The 21,332-nt window shown below is 45.9% G+C and overlaps 1 protein-coding gene across 3 annotated transcripts in view; it reads right to left on the bottom strand.

The window, feature by feature from the left end:
* LOC122946116 (ceramide synthase 4-like) overlaps positions 1-19,682 on the bottom strand; it is a 183,346-nt gene extending 163,664 nt beyond the window's left edge. The window contains exon 1 of one of the 3 annotated variants that reach the window (XM_044305497.1): positions 19,473-19,682. The gene's annotated coding sequence lies outside the window, so the exon portion shown is untranslated. Of the gene's footprint in view, positions 1-7,295; positions 7,350-14,227; positions 14,357-19,472 lie in introns of those variants that run through there. The other 2 variants (XM_044305479.1, XM_044305488.1) reach the window with 2 other exon arrangements.
* Positions 19,683-21,332: the final 1,650 nt, after the last annotated feature.

Genomic DNA, 21,332 nt, shown 5'->3' with positions numbered 1-21,332 from the left:
TACCGCCCCCCAGGCCCAGCCACCATATTTCTTGACCACTTTAACACCTGGCTACTACACTTTCTTTCTGCCGACATCCCCACTATCATCATGGGTGACTTCAACATCCCTATTGACACATGCCACTCGGCCGCCTCTAAACTCCTGTCGCTCTCTTCCTCCTTCGGCTTATCACAGTGGTCTTCAGCTCCCACCCACAGAGATGGTCACACTCTGGATCTGATCTTTTCCCGCCTCTGCTCCCTATCTAACCTTTCTAATTTGCCTCTCCCCCTATCCGACCACAATCTACTCACCTTCTCTTCATTGGTCTCTTCTGCAGCTCCCCCAGTCCACACACTAGCACACCCCCGCAGGAACCTCAAACAGCTTGACTTTTGCTTGCTTTCTGACTCTCTTCTCCCACTCTCTACCATCTGTTGCCTCCAAGACCCAGAAGCTGCTACCACCCTATATAACACCACATTAAGTACAGCTCTGGACACTGTTGCCCCCCTCACACACAATAAAATCCGGAAAATCAACAGACAACCCTGGCACACCAACCTGACCAAAAAACTCAGACAAGCTTCCAGGGCTGCTGAGCGGCAATGGAAGAAATCCCATTCTAAAGATCATTTCACCGCATACAAGCAATCCCTCCTCATATTCAAATCCTCACTCGCTGATGCAAAACAGGCTTACTTCTCATCTCTCATATCTTCCCTGTCCCACAGCCCTAAACAACTTTTTAGCACTTTTAATTCCCTTCTCCGTCCCCCAGCGCCCCCACCCTCTCCTCTTTTCTCAGCTGAGGACTTTGCCAAATATTTCAAACAAAAGATAGTCCACATCAGAGAAAGCTTTACTACACAGTCCCCACAGACCCTCTACACAACTGCTCGGTCCTCTTCTCCCAAAACCCACTTCTCTACCATTACAGAAGGTAAACTCTCCACTCTACTCTCCAAATCTCATCTGACCACCTGTGCACTTGACCCGATCCCATCCCACCTCATCCCTAACCTCACTGCAGTGTTTATCCCAGCCCTAACTCATCTCTTCAACCTATCACTAAACTCTGGTGTCTTCCCCTCTGCTTTTAAACATGCTACCATTACACCCATCCTCAAAAAACCTTCACTTGACCCATCTTCCTTGTCCAGTTATCGCCCCATATCACTTCTTCCGTATGCCTCAAAGCTACTTGAACAACATGTCCATTCAGAACTGTCCTCCCACCTCTCCTCCTGCTCCCTCTTTGACCGCCTACAATCTGGCTTCCGACTCCACCACTCGACCGAGACTGCCCTTACCAAAGTCACCAATGACCTACTCACAGCCAAAACCAAGAAACAATACTCTGTCCTCCTTCTCCTTGACCTGTCCTCTGCCTTCGACACTGTTGACCACTCCCTTCTGTTGCAAACTCTCTCATCTCTTGGCATCACTGACCTGGCCCTCTCCTGGATCACATCATACCTCACAGACCGGACATTCAGCGTCTCCCACTCCCGCACCACCTCCTCGTCTCATTCCCTCTCTGTTGGTGTCCCGCAAGGCTCTGTCCTAGGACCCCTGCTCTTCTCTATCTACACTTTTGGCCTGGGACAGCTCATAGAGTCCTATGGCTTTCAGTATCACTCCTACGCTGATGACACACAAATCTACCTCTCTGGTCCAGACATCACCACCTTACTATCTAGAATCCCACAATGTCTATCTTCTATATCATCCTTCTTCGCCTCTCGCTTTCTTAAACTTAACATGGATAAGACAGAATTCATAATCTTTCCCCCATCTTGTTCAACCCCCCAACAGACCTATCTATCACGATCAATGGCTGCACATTATCCCCAGTCAACAAAGCCCGCTGCCTTGGAGTGATCTTGGATTCTGCCCTTTCCTTCCGACCGCACATCCAAGCCCTTTCCACCACCTGCCGTCTCCAACTCAAAAACATCTCCCGCATCCGCGCTTTCCTTAACTTTGAATCTGCGAAAATACTTGTACATGCCCTCATTATCTCCCGCCTAGACTACTGCAACATTCTCCTCTGTGGCCTTCCATCTAGCACTCTCGCACCCCTCCAATCTATCCTCAACTCTGCTGCCCGACTAATCCACCTCTCACCCTATTATTCCTCTGCCTCTCCCCTTTGCCAATCCCTTCACTGGCTCCCCATTGCCCAACGAATTCACTTCAAAGTACTTACAAATACATACAAGGCCGTCCATAACCTGTCCCCTCCCTACATCTCTGAGCTAATTTCCCGATACACCCCCTACACGCACTCTCCGATCCTCACAAGACCTCCTTCTCTCCTCTCCTCTTATTGCCTCTTCCCACAATCGACTCCAGGATTTCTCCCGTGCATCCCCCATACTCTGGAACTCGCTACCCCAACATATCAGACTCTCACCTACAGTGGAATCCTTCAAAAGAAACCTGAAAACCCACCTCTTCAGACAAGCCTACAACCAGTGACCCTGCTGCCTCTATACCGCCATGACCAACTTAACCCGCACCTACTGTGTCCTTCTCCCATACCATGTAGATTGTAAGCCCTCACGGGCAGGGCCCTCTCTCCTTCTGTACCAGTTTGTAACTCATTTTGTTTATGATTAGTGCAATTGTCTGTATTATGTATGTGCACCCCTTATCATATGTACAGCGCTATGGAATGAATGGCGCTTAAATAATAAATAATAATAATAATAATACTGAACAAATTGCTCTCCATTCAGAATGCATTAGGATAAAACTGATGCGTTTTTTTTTCCAATATTGAGCCCCTGTGACGGAACTCAATACCGGAAACCTTTAACTTTAGTGTGAAAGTACCCTTACTAGGAAACACCATGTTTCACCAAAATCCCAGTATAACAGAATTCCATACAGAGGCTTACTTCATATAGAATCCTTGGTCCCGTCTTTCTGCCCGTCCTATAAAGTGGAGATGCGGTTGGGTTTCTAAAGGGCTCGGTCTCTTCAAGACTTGACAATTGGATGGCTGAAGCCACAATACTAAAAGCAATGAACGACAGAAAAAGTGGGATCTGATATAAAAGAAAAGCTCCCCTCTTTATCACGGCAGTCACAGGAAACAGCATTTCTTACAGGCTCCTCAAAAGTGCATGAGAATAATTCTTCTCAACAAACCTTCTACTTAGAATGGGAAGTCTTCCTCAAAGTCCTCATTCTAAGTACAGTTCATTTCTTGAATAGTTCTGAGCCAACGGTTATGACAAATCCCATTCTGCCATTTGAACGAAAACTGTCTATATAGTCTGTCTATAACTGTCTATATAGTGCCACTATTTTTTAGCTCCCTTTGGTGGGCTCCTATTCCCACAAGTTTCACGCCTATCGCTGCCCCAGTGGTCTGAAGGAAAAATTTTCTTCTCCCACCAAAAAATAATTCTAAGAATTCTAAGGTTTTTCGGGTAAATAATATTGGTGACCTGTTTTAAGGACAAGTAATCAGTATCAGAACGGTGAGGGTCTGACTCCTGGCACCCCCTTTCCCCACCCATGAGCTGTCCGCAACAACCTTTGGCGCTGGAACAGTGCCGGAAGCACAGCTCTCTTCAGAATGCAGTGGGCATACCAGGTTGCCAGGGAGCTGAGCGGAAATAACCTGGCGCGGTCACTACACCTTCAACTGTGCTCTGTTTGAACACCTGATCACTGCGAGTGTGGCATGTCCGACCCCCCACAGATCTGATATTCATTCCTGTGGAATCCCTCAATATGGAAGACACTTTCTTAACATGCTTTTGTAAATATCAATTTAGGTCTCAATCAATACAGTGCAAAAATTAAGCTTTGTTATATATTTTGTTGTTGGCATTTTACAATTATGACCCAGAATTCAACATTTTTAATGATAGCTTTAAAGAGTTGTGGTATCCAGAATTAGGTCCCTTGATGAAGCCAGAAGTCGAAACTGGTAAGGCATTACCAGGTTACCGGTCCACAGATGGCGTTTTTAATATGTCTGTATCAAATGCTGTTTCCTGTGACTTTCTTTCATACTGGATCTCCCACAGTGTTCTGTCTTTTCTCTATGGTGCTTTCTTTTTAGGATTGTGGCTTCAGTCATCTACAAATCTGATGACTTCCCCTGAAGAAAACAAATCCTTCAGAAATTTGGGACACATAGGCCCTGTGGTGATATGACGGCGATGTAGCACGCACACACAGTACAGCTCTAAAACTCTCCAGACCCACTATCCCTGCCTACTTACACAGTCACCCCATGAGGTGACCCTACAACTGATCGACGGTCTCTATACTACATATGTGAGGTAGGAACACACAAACAGGGAAAAAACAAACATACACAATAAGAGTAGTCGTACAGTACCAGGGTCAAAAGCAAGTAGGTCAACGAAGTGCCAAGAATGCCAGAAGCAAACGAGAGAGCCAGACACACCAGAAGTCAAAACCAGGAGAGCAAATACAAGCCCAAATCGCCAGAAGCCAGAAAATGTAGTCTCAATACCAGATCCAGAAGTCACAGCCAAAATAAATGCAATACCACCAAGGAACAGTAGGGGGAGCCAGAGGAACAGCAATTTATGGGAACCTGCATCCACAGGAACCAGACCTATACAGAAAGCTTGGAACGGTCTCCTACTGGGGGAAGAAGCAGTATGTGCTGTAGTTCACGGGATATGTAGTCTGTACCAGAGGTATGCTTGGGCCTCTGCTTAGTGATGCAGGAATGGGCTGTGTGATCCCACAGATTTGCACATTCTTTTGGTATTTCTATTATTTATCTGTTGAAGAAATTACCATCCTCAGGCCAATTTCACACGCAGCAATTTAGGAGGAATTTATTGTTATTTAGAATTTTTTTTTTAGATGTTCTTCAGATGTTATCTTATCATGAAAGTGAAATGTGTACATTCATCGTGTTTTGGTTTGTGGTGTTTTGTAACATTGTACCAAAACTGTAATAAAATCCACTTTTGGGTTTCATGCCCGCTTTCCCAAGCCGTCAGCTATGGGTAAACGGGAAGCAGAGAACTACAGATCATAGCTTGTCCCTCTGTTAAAATGGGGTATTCCGGTAATTTGAAATTATCAGCAATTCACGGGATCTTATCTCTAGGACCCCCACTCATCATGAGAACAGGGGCAATGTACCCTGCATTCCCCCTCGCCAAAATGAACAGAGCAGCAGCAGGTCAAGCATGTGCACTGCCACTCCATTCATCCCTATCAGACTGCCGGAGATAGATGAACACAGCGCTCGGCTATTTCGGCTAGATCTCATAGAGATGAATGGAGCAGGAGAGAACAAGGTTGACCTACTGCTGCTCTATTCATTTAAGAGTCACTGCAGGGTATGGGGTCCCCATTCTCATGACTGGTGGGAGTTCTAGTGGTAGGACCTTTACTAGCCTAATAGTGATCCCTTAGTCTTTGGACAGGGGATAACTACAAATTACCAGAATACCCCTTTCACCCATAGAATACCAGTGCTGGGAACTGTTACTTAAATCCCAGTGCCGTACAGCTACGGCGAGCTGCGACTGCCTGATCAGCGACAGGGGTCCGGCGGTCACTGATATTGCATTGATCCTCGCTATGATCCATCGTGGCTGCCTTCAGTGTAAGCCTTTGAGATGCAGCCCCTGGGTCTCACAGGCAGCAAGGCTGTAAGTGTATTACAGTGTGTAATACACATACAGCCAATGCATTACAATACAGAAGTATTGTGATGCATTGTAAAGGGGATTGGACCCCCATAGTCGGACAAAAAAAAGTTACAAAAGATTGTTTTACATAATAAAAAATTTAAAGTTTCAAGTAAAGAAAAAAAAGCTTTTTCCCAAAATGAACCCCTTCAGTACCTGGCCACTTTTCACCTTAAAGGGAACCTGTCACCTCCCAAAACCATCCCAAGCCGCCAGCAGTACCTGCGTGTGGCCAGCAGCATGTTTCTGATGATGCCTTTCTTCCTGAAGGCTGATACAGGAAAAGTACTGGAAACGTTGTTTTATCCCCTGCCCAGCGCGCTTCTCCACAATTGATTGAAGTCACGGGGGCAGCGGCATCCTTGCTTCAAGTCACGGTAACCACGCCCCCTTCCCTGCCCCTTCGCTGTGACTCACAGCGCTTATGTAGAGAGTTCAGCAAAGGCAGCTAAACAGCCAGCTGTCAATCACAGCGAAGGGGCAGTGAAGGGGACGTGGTTTCTGTGACTTGAAGCAAGGATGCCGCTGCCTCCATGACTTCAAGCATGTGTGGAGAAGAGCGTCGGGCAGGGGATAAAACAATGTTTTCAGTACTTTTCCTGCATCAGCCTTCAGGAAGAAAGGCATCATCAGAAACATGCTGCTGGCTACACGCAGTTACTGCTGGTGGCTTGGGATGGTTTTGGGAGGTGACAGGTTCCCTTTTAAATCTCAGGCCGATTTTAGCAAATCTGACATGTGGCACTCTATGTGGTAATAACTTTGGAACGCTTTTACTTATCCAAGCGATTCTGAGATTGTTTTCTCGTGACAGATTGTACTTCATGACAGTCATAAATTTGAGTCAATATATTTCACCTTTATTTCTGTATTGTAAAGCATTGGCTGTAAGTGTATTACTAAATATAATACACTTACAGCTTCCTGCCTGTGAGATCCAGGGGGCTGGATCTCACAGGCTGTCACGGAAGGCAGCCATGATGCCTAAAGACCCGATGAAAGCTCCCTCCCTCTCCACATATCGCATGTGCCATGGTCAGCGCTGACCGCAGCACATCTAGGGTTAATGTGCCGGCATCTGTGTTTTCACCAATGCAGGTGCATACAGCAGGAGTCCGGCTATCAGTGACTGCCAGACCCCTGCCGCTGATCGGGCGGGCGCAGCTCCTGCACTGGCACGATCAGAGCACTGTAGCTGTACATGTACGGCGCTGGTATAATAAATAACATATGGCTCTCTAATATACAGTCTCATGTATATAACATCCCTCTCTACCTACAACCCCCGACAAAATACAGTCCCATGTAAAGAACATCACCCCCTCTCCAGCCACCTTCAACATACAGCCCCATGTAAATAACATTACCCCTCAACATTCAGTCCCGTGTAAATAATATCACTCCCTTCTACAGCCGCCTTAAACATATAGTCCCATGTAAATAACATCACCCTGCCCTAGCAATCTCCAACTTGCATTCCCATGTAAATAACCTCACCCCCTCAATTTTCAGTCCCATGTAAATAGCTTCCCTCCCTGCAGCCCTAACATACAGTCCCAGTTAAATAACCACAACTCCCAGCATTGCTCTGCCTCTCCCTTCACTTACCTCTCCTCATGTAGCAGACCTTACCACAGCTTCTTCCCAGGACTTTTCTTCACTGTTGAGCCGTCCTCTCCTGCACTGGTCACATGATGGTGACATCATCGCAAGTCCTTTTCAGCTACTGCATTTAGAACTGATCACATGACCTGTAATATCACCACAGGTCCTTCAGCTCTTGCAGGGCATTAGATTCAATTGTATTGCTGTCCTGAGGACGGCAATACTGTTCTATCTTATCTAGCAGGCAGGACATTCAGGGCAACGCCCCTGAGTACATACAAATAAGGCCTCTTGCACACGAACGTTGTGTGGCCGTGGCCGTATTGCGGCCCGCAAATGGCGGGTCTGCAATACACGGGTACCGGCCCGTGTGCACTCCGCATCACGGATGCGGACCCATTCACTATGGAGTGCTTCCATGGTGTTTCTGTCTGTGCATCCGCACCGCAAAAAAATAGAACTTGTTCTATTTTTTTGCGGTGCGGACGGATCACTGACCCATTCAAGTTGAATGGGTTTCGATCTGTCCCTACCGCCGCACGGAGGTTGCCCGTGCATTGGGGACCGCAAATTGTTCCCAATGCAAGGAATGGATGCACAACATTCGTGTGCAAGAGGCCTAACTGAGAAACACTGGCTTAGTCTTCCCTGTACAGGCATTCAATGTTATGACTTGCCAGAAATTTGTTGTGCTGTTCAAAGTAATAAGCTGGCCGTAGAGAGGACTGTGACATGCATATCTTATCTGTTGTTTGGACTATTGGTCTTAGTATAACAATTTGATAGCCATGCACAGACAAATAATTACAGATGCAGTCAGCGAAGAACAGAGCTCATAGGGCCTCACGGCAAAATTTCATATAGACGTCCCCCTCCCCCACCAACTGAGATTTCTGTAGAATTTATAATTTTTCCTTAAGTGGAGGAAACTATAAAATTACACAAAAAGTCACGCACCACATCTCACTTTACTCAACATTTAGTGAAAAGTGGAACAGGTGCTGCATGTATGAGGTCCTAATTCTGAATGCCGCAATTCTCGGTGTATTTACACCAGAACCATTTCCCCATACAGATCTAAATCACAGTTTTCCCTTACACAACAAAACTTTCTGCCTGCAACCTCCAATAGGGGGAGCGCTACACATTTATACACTTACCACTGACTGCAATGACAGCTCTAAGAATCTCTATGCACTGACCTGCCCCTAGTGGCAGCTGCTGGAAAATGCAGCAGCAAATCGTACAATAAACTTTAGGTTATGACCAGATCAAAATTTCTATAAGCTTAGTTAATTATTGTTTATATGAAATATTTTGGTCAGTGAGTAGCCGACAATAAGCAAAACCAGTTTAACTATAAGATGATAATTAAAAGGGGAAAAAAAATGTTCATACTAAAGTGACTATCCAGTCATGAGCTCAAAACTGGCCTTTTAGGTAAGGTTAAAGGGCTCTTCTGAGGTTTTTTAACTGATGACCTCTCCTCTGGATAGGTCATCAGTATCTGATTGGTGGGAGTCCGACCGCCACCAATCAGCTGTTTGAGAAGGCCCCAGCGCTCACAGTAGTGCCATGGCCTTCTCTCAGCTTTTCATAGGCCAGTGACGTCACGTTCATTGGTCACATGACCTAGGCAGAGCTCAGTCCCTTTGAAGTGAATGGGGCTGGGATGCGATACCAAGCACAGTTGCTGTACTATGCATGGCATTGTGCTTAGTGAACTGAGAAAAGTCCGAAGCACCACTGCTAGCGCCTTCTCATTCAGCTGATAGGTGGGGGTCCCTGGTGTTGGACTCCCACTGGTCAGATACTGGTGACCTATCTAAAGGATAGACATAAAAAATGAAATGTGACCAGCGTCTTCCCTTGTGCAAGATTTATCTTCAACCAACACAGCAAACAGGCAACGTTTCGGCTTCATAATGCAATTCACATGATATGGACATATATACCTCCCATAAGGGGTTGTGCCAAACTCTCCTCCAATAAATACTTAATATACATTCATATGTGGTGATATAATATTATCACCATATAATGAAACGTTTCTTACACCTTCCTCTCACCAACAATGATACATAAGTGAGCTGCAGTATGGCCGCCCCCGCCTGTCTCCTCAGCATCTCTGATGATCGACTGCGCATGTCTCCGCTAAATGCGTCTCCCATCTCAATATCTCCTACTGCGCATGTCACTTCCCTTCTAATCTGTTTTCACACAACTTTATTTCACATTATATGTATTCGTATGCACCGCAGCGTGAAGGAATCAAATTTTTATTCCTTCCGAGGCGATTTCACATCAGTGGATTTTGTCCATATACTGATGAGGAGAGTCTGGCCCAACCCCTTATGGGAGGTATATATGTCCATATCATGTGAATTGCATTATGGCTTGAGAACGTTGCCTGTTTGCTGTGTTGGTTGAAAATAAATCTTGCACAAGGGAAGACGCTGGTCACATTTCATTTTTTATGTCTACTATTTACAGCGGGAAACAGTCTGACTGCTGGTGACCGTGACGCTTCCAAAGACGTGGGACACTGGTGCTGTCCTTGAAACGTATTTTCCTATCTAAAGGATATGTCATCAGTCAAACAAATCTCTGAAAACCCCTTTAAAGGACATAGCGGTAATCCGTATCTACAATTTAGCTACAGTTTAGGCTGGGTTCACATCTGGGCTGTGAACTCCGTCAGTCTGTTCCGGCGGAGTTCACCGTAGATCCCCATTCACAATAAAGGGATCCAGCAGTAATATGGCTGCTTTCTGGCAAAAGGGTGACATGATCTTTGATTGGCGTTTTACTGGGCAAAATAGTTGCAGCACTCTCCGCTATTCTGTCTGGCTTCTTTGATGGAAACTGCAATATGAAAGTCCAGCTACTGCCGGTCACACATGCTCAGTCTCTCTCCTCACAGCTAGGTCTCTGTATGTTGACCCTCTGTTAACTGCTGAGCGTCCAACAGACATGGAGAGAAGTAAGGAGCCTGATTTTGCACGTCCAACAGACATGGAGAGAAGTAAGGAGCCTGATTTTTCACGTCCAACAGACATGGAGAGAAGTAAGGAACCCGATTTTGCACGTCCAACAGACATGGAGAGAAGGAGCCTGATTTTGCACGTCCAACAGACATGGAGAGAAGTAAGGAGCCCGATTTTGCACGTCCAACAGACATGGAGAGAAGTAAGGAGCCCGATTTTGCACGTCCAACAGACATGGAGAGAAGGAGCCTGATTTTGCACAGAGTGTGCCCCAGCAACACTGATCAGCAGCAGCACCAAGGAGGACTCAGGGAAGCAAACCCAATGAGATAGGTACTTTTATATGCTGGAAATGAGTACAAAGCAGCAGCCGGTATGAAAGTGGCTCATGTATAACCTCCTCCTGCCTCAGGAAGTTTGCACACTTGTCATCAGTCTGGGCTCACACCCTCCTTTGTGAGCTAAAAGCTCATCGCATTGCAGTGGAGGATAGAACTGCAGTGTAGCTCCTGACCTGCCTATCTATAGACACTGGGCCAATGCTGAAGTGTAACAGAGACATTCCTTTACAAACCACAGTGCAGATCAGACAAAGGGACTGCTGTCACCAGCAAACGAATAACACTTTATTGCTGCTGAGGTCATGGAAATGTTTTAGGGGTTCGTTTATCAAAGCTTCTGGTGCCCTACAGTAGTAATAACGTGTGAAAACTGCCTCCATCAACCATTACCTGCTCACCATACGGCGGGGGCGGTTAGGTTCCTACCGTATATTGGGGCAATGTTGGGTCGTTTACTGTCAAAAACTTCTGGGGACCTCTGAAAGAAGACTTCTTCTGCCCTCAGTGGTCAGGTCACATGACTGTCGGGATGCTGGTACTAGGAGGCTGCTGCTAGGTCTAACTAGAACCATCACAGTCCTAGCAGTGACAATGATCACTGGAACTTGGCATTTTGCAGAAACATTCTTCTGCTTTTGATTGTGTCTCCATAGCGGTCCCAATACCCAGGCCACAACCAACGTTGCGTGAAGGTATGGGTGCACGGTTAGCGGACGTCACTCCGGATCCTTGAATGAAGGAAGGAACCGGCACTTCTTTGTACTGCAATTATATCAGGTTTATTCGCCACTCACAGAAGAGGTGACGCGCGTTTCGGCACATGCAAGTGCCTTTATCAAAACAATGTGAGCAGCAGGATCCGAAACGCGCATCACCTCTTCTATGAGTGGCGAATAAACCTGATATAATTGCAGTACAAAGGAGTGCCGGTTCCTTCCTTCATTCAACGTTTAGTCCTAGTGACACCATTGAGACCTAACTGGTTCAGGTCTCAGTCCTGTGATCACTATGACAGCCGATCTTGGCACCCACAGGAAAAAAATGCTGTTCCAACAGATTAGAATACAAATACATCTGGCTAAATGAATTTGTTAACCCTTCCTGCTGCCTCACTTACATGTCTGTTCTGTCAATTTATAAAAAATTGGGAGTCAATTAAAACATGTGACGCCAAGGCTTCTGCCGGCTAAACACTGTGTGGATTTCCCAACGTATGCTGCAAATGCAGTGTGAATAGAGCCCATTTATAGTCAGGTTACACTATTCACAGCGGGCAGGTCTTCAGAAGGATACATCTGGCCCTAGTAGTTTATCATCACGTGGAGTCACCTGGGGCTAAATCTTGTGCAGACACCCACCGTAATGTCCTCCTCGGGAAGGAACGTGCACAGAATCATCCACGTCATACAAATTACACCATGGTTTTACCATTGAAAACAGTAAGAGGTGATCGTGAGCAGATTCCCTAAGCATTTCAGTGTGGAATCCATGGTAAAATCCACACAGAAAAAAAGCTGTGTGAACATCAACTTTTTTTTTTAAATGCACCCTGGTGCTGCCATATGGCTACAGTAGATTTAGCTGCATGGTGTGTGCCCAGCCAGTGAATGGAGTGCATACTGCAGTGTGGTAGAGACCAGCTCACCTCCTGTGCCATGCACCAGTCTGGATACCACAGGGCACATAAGTCAGCGGAAGCAGCATGGCGAGTATCCACTAAGCTGTTCAGCACCACATTACAGATGAAGCCAGTAAACCAACTCGACTGAACCACCAATCCAGGGGCCACCTGCTGGCCACAAGTGGTTGACTGCCAAAAAAAACGATTAAAGGGGTGAACATACCCATACCTCCCAACTTTTGAAAAGCTCAAGGAGGGAGAACATGTAGCATTTTTTTTTGTAACTATGCAATGCCTCTAACTGCCCATTGCCTAGCTATACATGCCCAATCCCACCCAGTCCCCTTGGTACACCCTCACAGTTGTTATTTCTGTTTTGGCCCTGCACAGTAGTTATGCCCTCTTAGTGTTCCCACATATTAGTTATTCCCCCTTAGAGCTCAGTTTACAGTAGTGCTATCACCTTAGTGAAGCCCTTACAGCAGTGGAAGCCACTATAGGGTTAAAATAAAAAAGGAATACTCACCTACCCCCATCTCCCCAGCAAAGCGGTGGCATCATCGCACCTGCTGAGCGGGGATGGTCCCCAGCCTGTGCATTGCTCCTGCTGCTGGGGAGAGCACGGACCGGGGAATGGTGGAGTTGGGTGCTGACGGCTCTCAGATTCACCACTTTCACCATTCAACCATATCTGCGTCCTCAGGACTGTGGGACAGCCACCAAAATCCAGCAGGGAGGTATGCATACCGCCAAGGTCCCAGGGGCAGGGGTGCACCTAGCCTTTCTGCTGCCTGAGGCGAAAACTGAAACGGCGTCCCTCCCTCCCCAATGACAATTTCTTAACCTAACCTCTTTGCCACAATGGAAGCGTTCATTCCCCATGGCCCTTCCACTTGCCTCACCTGGCCTCATTGGTGGTGCACCCCTGCCCAGGGGAGAAGAGGGGCCCTTCCCAGAGCAGTAAGGCTACTTTCACATCTGCATTGTGCTGTCCGGTTCTGAGATCCGCCACAGGCTCTCAAAGCCTCAGCACAACGCTTCAGTTTTGTCCCAATTCATAGTCAATGGGGACAAAACTGAAAAAAAAAAAAACGGAATGGACTCCATTAGAATGCATTCCGTTCCAGTTTGTTGTGTTCCCATGCTGGACACAAAATCTCTGCCAGCAGCCAGATCCAACACCAAAAACCATGTAAGTTAATGGTGCCATGAAAAAAAAAAAAACAGACCCGGCACTAAAACCATGCTAAGTCCATGGGCGCTGGATCCGTTTTTTTTCATGGCACCATTAACTTACATGGTTTTTCATGCCGGATCCGTCTGCTGGCAGAGATTTGGTGTCCAGCTTGAGAACACAACAAACCGGAACGTAATGCATTCTAGTAGAGTCCATTCCGTTTTTTTTTCCCCAGTTTTGTCACCATTGCATGTTCATTTTCAATACAATCAGATCCATTCTGAACGGATGCAGCTGCTTGTATTATTATAACAGAAGCGATCCCATGGCGGATCTCAAAACAGGTCAGCAAAATCGCATAAGTGCCAGGCTCTACTGCTAGCCTTCAGGCGATGCCAGGCGCTGCTCCCTGCCGAATCCTAATGTGCTACTAGCCTAAACTGAGAGTGGGGTTTGAGGGCTGACAGGGTTCAGTGTAGCAGTATGACTGGGCGAAGCTGTGCCATGGGGGGCCCTACACACATAACTTTGCTTGGGGCCCCAGAAATGCCAAATCTGCCCCAGCACATAGACAAGGTAGGCACCAATCCTAGACTATGCGTCCTTCTACTAGCAGACACTGTTCACACAAGTCCCAAGCTGCAGACAGGAGGCTGCTGTGGAGCACCTGTCACTGTCACTGGGGATGTAAACTTTACCATGCGGTCCAAACTACAGCGGGGACAACCGCCCCCCCTGAGGGAAGGGTCTCCGTATGGTACCACCCGTTACCACCTCTGCCCCGTCTGGGGGGCACCGCAAGTTCTCACCTGACTCGGGGGCCCGGAGCGCAGAGGAGAGAGAAGATGGCAGGAGGAGTGGAGAAGAAAGGATTTAGGGCGACCGGAGGCTAAAGTCACTTCTCAGAAAATGGAGCGGAAGGGTTGTGGGGACCTATGAGGAGGGGAGAACACTGAGTGGGTGGGAAGATGATCCAGTTCAGGAGGGAGGAGAGAGAACAGGGAGGCTCCATGTCAAGGGGACGAGTGAAGGAGAAGCGGCACACCGGACTGCACGCATATGGCGCGAGGCGGTGGGCACTCCGCCGTCTAGGGAAGGACTGAGGGCACCGTGCCGGGCACTAGCTGCACGAGGGGGCGAGGGCTGGCTCCACAGCATGCCATCTATTTTTGTAAAGTCATGATAGCAGAACCACAGTGAGGGAAAAGCCATGGCTGACACTGCCTTAGGGAATTGCATTATTAGCAATTCCCCTATATAGTATTATCTGACTATCCCAAAACAAAAGGGATATCAATTCGACCAGTCTCTGTCTGTGGCACACTTCTGATGGCCACTTTGTGTTCAGTGGCACTGTGGCACATATTCACACACCTGCCTCTATAGTGTACCGTAGAGAAAGCGCCAGTAACACCCCTGAGTGGCACAGCCATGTCTTCCTGTTCTGGGCTCACTTGTGACTGCACCATTTTCCTAGCACCTCTGCACTACAAGTCCCAGGCAAATGAGTGAAGCCTCCGGGAAACTGAATGTGCATCACGGTTCTTTCTCTGGCTATTGAGTTTTTAGAGTCGGTTGATAATCCTGGGGGGAATTCACATCCCTTTTCTGCTTGGCACACATTGGCAGCAGAATATGGGCACAGTGAGTGCCAAGAGAGACAATGCATGCTGACTGTGCCACAGAGCAGAGATTTCCTCCCAGCCCTGAACCCTGATCTGATTATTGGGATCACTCCTGCCCATGAAGATGTCATACAATTATAGCCGCCCTGACGGTTCTGTTCCTTTCCAGAGGACCCGTCACCGCTCCTGACATGTCTGTTGTAGTAACTACATGCATCCCCCATGTAGTAATCATTCTGGAGCCTCCGTTCTTATGACTGTTTTGTGTCATTCCTCTCTTATTAGGCCTCATTCACACCTTCACATCCATGATGAGACAGTCAGTGGTTCATCCGTGAAGAATCCATCTTTGGTCTATGTGAAAGTTTTTTCCCCTCTGTGTCATCTATATTCCACAGACACTGCTAGGCTGAAAATTGGCACCCAGAGCATCTCCTAGCAATGATCCATGAAAACCACAGACCAAACACAGATGACATCCATGTTCTGTCCGTGTTACCAGTTGGAGGTGTGTCACTGTGCAGTTTGACACTCCAATCGGTGCTGCTAGTGCAGGGGCACACCTCCAACTGGTAACACCCATCTGGACCTTTTTTTTTGGAGATTGCTGGAATACTAATATCTAGTTGGAATAATAGAGAAATGGCACAATGTAGAGGTACGATATTTTTTGCTTTATAAGACACACCTAGGTTTTATAGGTGGAAAAATCTGGAAAAAAAAATATTTTTAATCAGACCTCAGACCAGACCCGCAATCATTATCAGACCTCAGACCAGACCCGCAATCTTTATCAGACCAGACCCGCAATCTTTATCAGACCTCAGACCAGACCCGCAATCTTTATCAGACCTCAGATCAGACCCCCAATCTGTGTCAGACCTGCAATCTGTATCAGACCTCAGACCAGACCCGCAATCTTTATCAGACCTCAGACCAGACCCGCAATCTTTATCAGACCTCAGACCAGACCCGCAATCTTTATCAGACCTCAGACCAGACCCGCAATCTTTATCAGACCTCAAATCAGACCCCCAATCTGTGTCAGACCTCAGATCAGACCCGCAATCTGTATCAGACCTCAGATCAGACCCGCAATCTTTATCAGACCTCAGACCAGACCCGCAATCTTTATCAGACCTCAGACCAGACCCGCAATCTTTATCAGACCTCAAATCAGACCCCCAATCTGTGTCAGACCTCAGATCAGACCCGCAATCTGTATCAGACCTCAGATCAGACCCGCAATCTTTATCAGACCTCAGACCAGACCCGCAATCTTTATCAGACCTCAGACCAGACCCGCAATCTTTATCAGACCTCAGACCAGACCCGCAATCTTTATCAGACCTCAGACCAGACCCGCAATCTTTATCAGACCTCAAATCAGACCCGCAATCTGTATCAGATCTCAGATCAGACCCGCAATCTGTATCAGACCCACAATCTGTATCAGACCTCAGATCAGACCCCCAGTCTGTCTCAGACCTCAGATCAGACCCGCAATCTGTATCAGACCTCATAATAGACCCCAATATGTATCAGACCCGCAATCTGTATCAGACCTCATAATAGACCCCCAATCTGTATCAGACCTCAGATCAGACCCGCAATCTGTATCAGACCTCAGACCAGACCCGCAATCTTTATCAGACCTCAGATCAGACCCCCAATCTGTGTCAGACCTCAGATCAGACCTGCAATCTGTATCAGATCTCAGATCAGACCCGCAATCTGTATCAGATCTCAGATCAGACCAGCAATCTGTATCAGACCCACAATCTGTATCAGACCTCAGATCAGACCCCCAATCTGTCTCAGACCTCAGATCAGACCCTCAATCTGTATCAGACCTCATAATAGACCCCAATATGTATCAGACCCGCAATCTGTATCAGACCTCATAATAGACCCCCAATCTGTATCAGACCTCAGATCAGACCCCAATCTGTATCAGACCTCAGATCAGACCCCAATCTGTATCAGACCTCAGATCAGACCCCCAATCTGTATCAGACCTCAGATCAGACCCCCCCCCTCCCCCTCATAATCACACCGTTTGTAATTTAAAATGTTACTACTTCACACTGCAGATCCTTCCAGGTGTACTTTGTAAAATAGGACAAACATTATGGTACTCAATTGTTAAGACTGACCTTTTCCATGCCTGTCTTTACGTGTCACTGTACTGCTGGAGGAAATGCCAAAGTTATATGGAGGCGCAGGCTGCTACATAACTTTAGTGCTTCCTCCAGCAGGTCGTACGTCGGACTTAAATCTACAGCAGATTTAAGCCATTTTCTACACCTGGCGTAGAAAATGAGTGAGAAAGGCGGACGCCCGCTTTTCTCAACATTTTGTAAAAGTTTTGTGTGGAAAAAGTCAAAAGTGGCGTGTATAAGTTCATAAATGAGCCTTTATGTCTGCCCGGGTTTGTATGTTGCCTGTAGTACAAAACAGAACTTTAGAGGCATTGCCAGGCTTTCTTTCGCCCAGGGCAAAGACTGAGTTTTGCGCCTCAGCCCTATCTGAAATTTGCATTTCTCAGTGCCAAGTTTTTCTATTGTTTTCTTAAACTACATAATACAAAGACTGTGTACATATCACACACTAAGCAGTGTTTTCTCTTACAAATGAAAACCAGGATATAGATGTGAATAGGGCCTTCTAGTTACATACTATGTCTGTGGACACTTAGGGCCTGTTCACACACAGTTTTTGGATAGCTTTCCGTTCATATAAATGCGAAGCAGCAATTGCTTTTTTGCCATGTGGGAAAAAGAAGCAGTGTACCAATCCGCGCTGAATCTTCCATTGAATCAAATAGGAAATGTAAAAAAAAACACTCCATATGTGTACACGTGTTTTCTGCGCCAAAACCACAAGTGAAAATGTAGTTTTTTTTTTATTTAAGTATCGTAGTACACAGTACAGTTATAGCCCCAACTCAGTTATAGGGTCTTGCATGAATCTTTAAAGTATTAAAGTAAACACAAACTGGTTAAAGACAAAACGCACAAAAAAATACACTGAAAAAAAAAACCAGCACTGAATACTGTAGGGGGATTTTCAAAATCTATCGTGTGAACATACCTAATGCCTTAGGGCTTATTTACAGACCAGTGATTCACAGATGTGCACACACAACTGACTCTAATTTCCTTATTCACACATCCTTGTTCTACTGGTCGCAGGACCAAATACACTCTTTGAAGTCTATGGTCAATGAAAACCACTGACAGAACATGGTTGCAGTGGCGTACCTCCCATAGAGGCAGACCACGCAGCTGCCATGATAGCCCAGGGGAACGGGAGCTGCAGTGGAGGATAGGCCCCGCCCCCTAATTGTCAGTGGAGAAAGCTAAAGGACCTTTGATGATGTCATCACAGGTCCTGTACATCTAGCAAGGGAACTGCACCAAGAAGGGTGTAGTTTCCAGGTTAGAAGGATGTATCTGCCAGGACCTGTGATGACATCATTACAGGTGCTTTAACCCCTAACAGCAAGGATTAGAAGTGAACTATGAGCTCCGCATTGATCCATAGAGACAGTAGTCATAAGAGGAGGTTCTCCACTTTTGTCTTCATTAGCCCCCCTCACCCATGCCCTGTTTTTAGTCATTCCTCACTCATTGTATAACACTGCAGACCGATACAATTACCACTACCTTGTGTACCTCGCACATGTATAACTGGCCACATATTTCTGTACACACTGCATCTATTATACCTTGTATGTCTTACATCAGTACACTGCTCTGTGTGTATATATATATATATATATATATATTTTTTTTTTTTTTTTATATATATGTTACACATACTTATATGCAGTATGTAAAGATATATATATAAAGCAGTGCACCGATATGTGAGGTATAAATGACACCTTGTACACTGTTGTAGATACTATATTCAGGGCTGGTGCAAGGATTTTTGGCCACACAAGCAAAGCTACATTTTGCTACAGCAAGAAAGCAGCGCCGGGCCCGGATGGGTGGAGGCGGAGCCGGGGGTGGTGTGGCGGTGTAACTGCTCGCAGAGCCGGCGGCGCAAGTGATTTATAAAAAAAAGTTTAATTTTTCCGCCCCCCTGTCTCTGCGACCTAAGGCAGCTGCTTGGTCAGCCTTATTATGGCGCCGGGCCTGACTATATTTGTACTGTACCCACTGCACTTATTATATGTTGTGGAGATCCGCTCTGGTAGGCAGTGGTAGCAAGTGCAGTTTAGAGGCAACACAGACCGGTCTTGGTGTAAAACACGATGCTTTGTTTATTCACACGGTGCATACGGTGCAGTTCATAGGGAGGGTGGTCACACACAACAGAAAAACAATAGTTCAAACACAGCAAGTCCCTGCTGCAGGCTACTGGAGGCCTGTTTCAGTCACATAAAGCAAAGTCTATTTAAAACCAGGAGTAATGTCACCTTTTTCTCCTTGGTGAAGTAAGTCCATGGGTCCTGCTTCTAGCCACAGGGCACGGATCCCTCCTGGCTTCAGCTGCGGGATCCCGCACACTCCTTTACAGGCCTCAGCACACAGCCCAGCTCACCTCCACTTCTCACTCTCACAGCCAGAGAACACAGAAGCTCCACATTGCACACCACACCCTTGTTGCTGGTCGGGTTTTAACCCTTCCCTGCAAAACCTGGCCTGGACCGCGGGGAGACAGGCACCCGCCCGCATATCTGCCTGCTCCCAGTAAGAGCCGACCCGGATCCGCTGTGTTAACAGCATAACCGCTGCAAAATGCACTTTTCCGGCTCTTACTCCACCGGGGCCAGGACCCCCGGTGGCACGTACCTCCCGTCTACCACCACCCCAGGTACTCTCCTACAATGTATACATGTTTATTATACAGTATATGCAATTTGTGTGTGTGTATAAATACACTGTGTGTACAGATTTATAGTATACACAGTAGTGTACTGATATGTGAGGTATGAGGTATAATAGATGCAGTGTATACAGAAATATATTATATACAGCAGTGTACTGATATGTGGGGTATTATAGATGCAGTCTGCACAGAGATATAGTATATACAGCAGTGGACTGGTATTTTAGGTAAAAAATTGGATTGATGTAGTGTATACAGATATATAGTATATACAGGCAGTGTAATGATGTGTGAGGTACGATATATAATAAATGCAGTGTATCCAGGCATATAGTATATACAGCAGTGTACTGATGTGTGAGGTACGAGATATAATAAATGCAGTGTGTCCAGGCATATAGTATATACAGCAGTGTACTGATGTGTGAGGTACGAGGTAAAATAAATGCAGTGTGTACAGATATATAGTATTTACAGCAGTGTACTGATATGTGAGGTACAAGCTGTAGTTTATACCTCATACATGTCAATACACTGCCATATACCATATATCTGTACCGACTGCATCTATTATACGTTTTTTGTGTGCCAAAAGAAGTATAATAGATTTACTAATTTTTGCATTATACTTATTTTGAGCTAAAGGTAATTTTTTGAATTGGTCTTTATTAACAATATGGAATCCTTTTTTTGTGTACAGAGCTGAGATGCTCTACTAGCTGCCTGTGGATTTTATGTCTTTTCCGTCATCTGGGGAGCTGACGGACTCTTTATCTCTGCTCTATGACCTTATAAACATTAATTAAAGCTCAATCCTTATCTTACTGATAAGAATGTGGCTTAAATTAGTGTTTATGACCTCTCAGTAGTTTAGCGATAAGGCGGCATTAAGTTAAAGTGAAAGTACCAGTCACACAGTTACAAAAAGAGTTAACCCTTTGTGACTGAACAGCTCAATTTTTTTTATAAAGGCCAATTGAAAATATGATTGTTAGCCAAAAATAAGTTAAATGCAATCATAAAAAAATTACTCCAAAGGTGTACATAGCCTTTAACCCCTTAAGGACTCAGCCCTATTTCACCTTAAGGACTTGGCCATTTTTTGCAAATCTGACCAGTGTCCCTTTAAGTGCTCATAACTTTAAAACACTTTGACTTATCAAGGCCATTCTGAGATTGTTTTTTCGTCACATATTGTACTTCATGACACTGGTAAAATGAAGTCAAAAAATTTTTTTTTTTTGCATAAAAAAATACCAAATTTACAAAAAATTTGGAAAAATTAGCAAATTTCAAAGTTTCAGTTTCTCTACTTCTGTAATACATAGTAATACCCCCAAAAATTGTGATGACTTTACATTCCCCATATGTCTACTTCAGGTTGGAATTATTTTGGGAATGATATTTTATTTTTTGGGGATGTTACAAGGTTTAGAACTTTAGAAGC

This window comes from Bufo gargarizans, chromosome 1, assembly GCF_014858855.1.
Source record: "Bufo gargarizans isolate SCDJY-AF-19 chromosome 1, ASM1485885v1, whole genome shotgun sequence".
Taxonomy (NCBI): Eukaryota; Metazoa; Chordata; class Amphibia; order Anura; family Bufonidae; genus Bufo; species Bufo gargarizans.
Note: the sequence above shows the minus strand (reverse complement) of the source record. Positions and strands in the feature narration are given on the sequence as shown.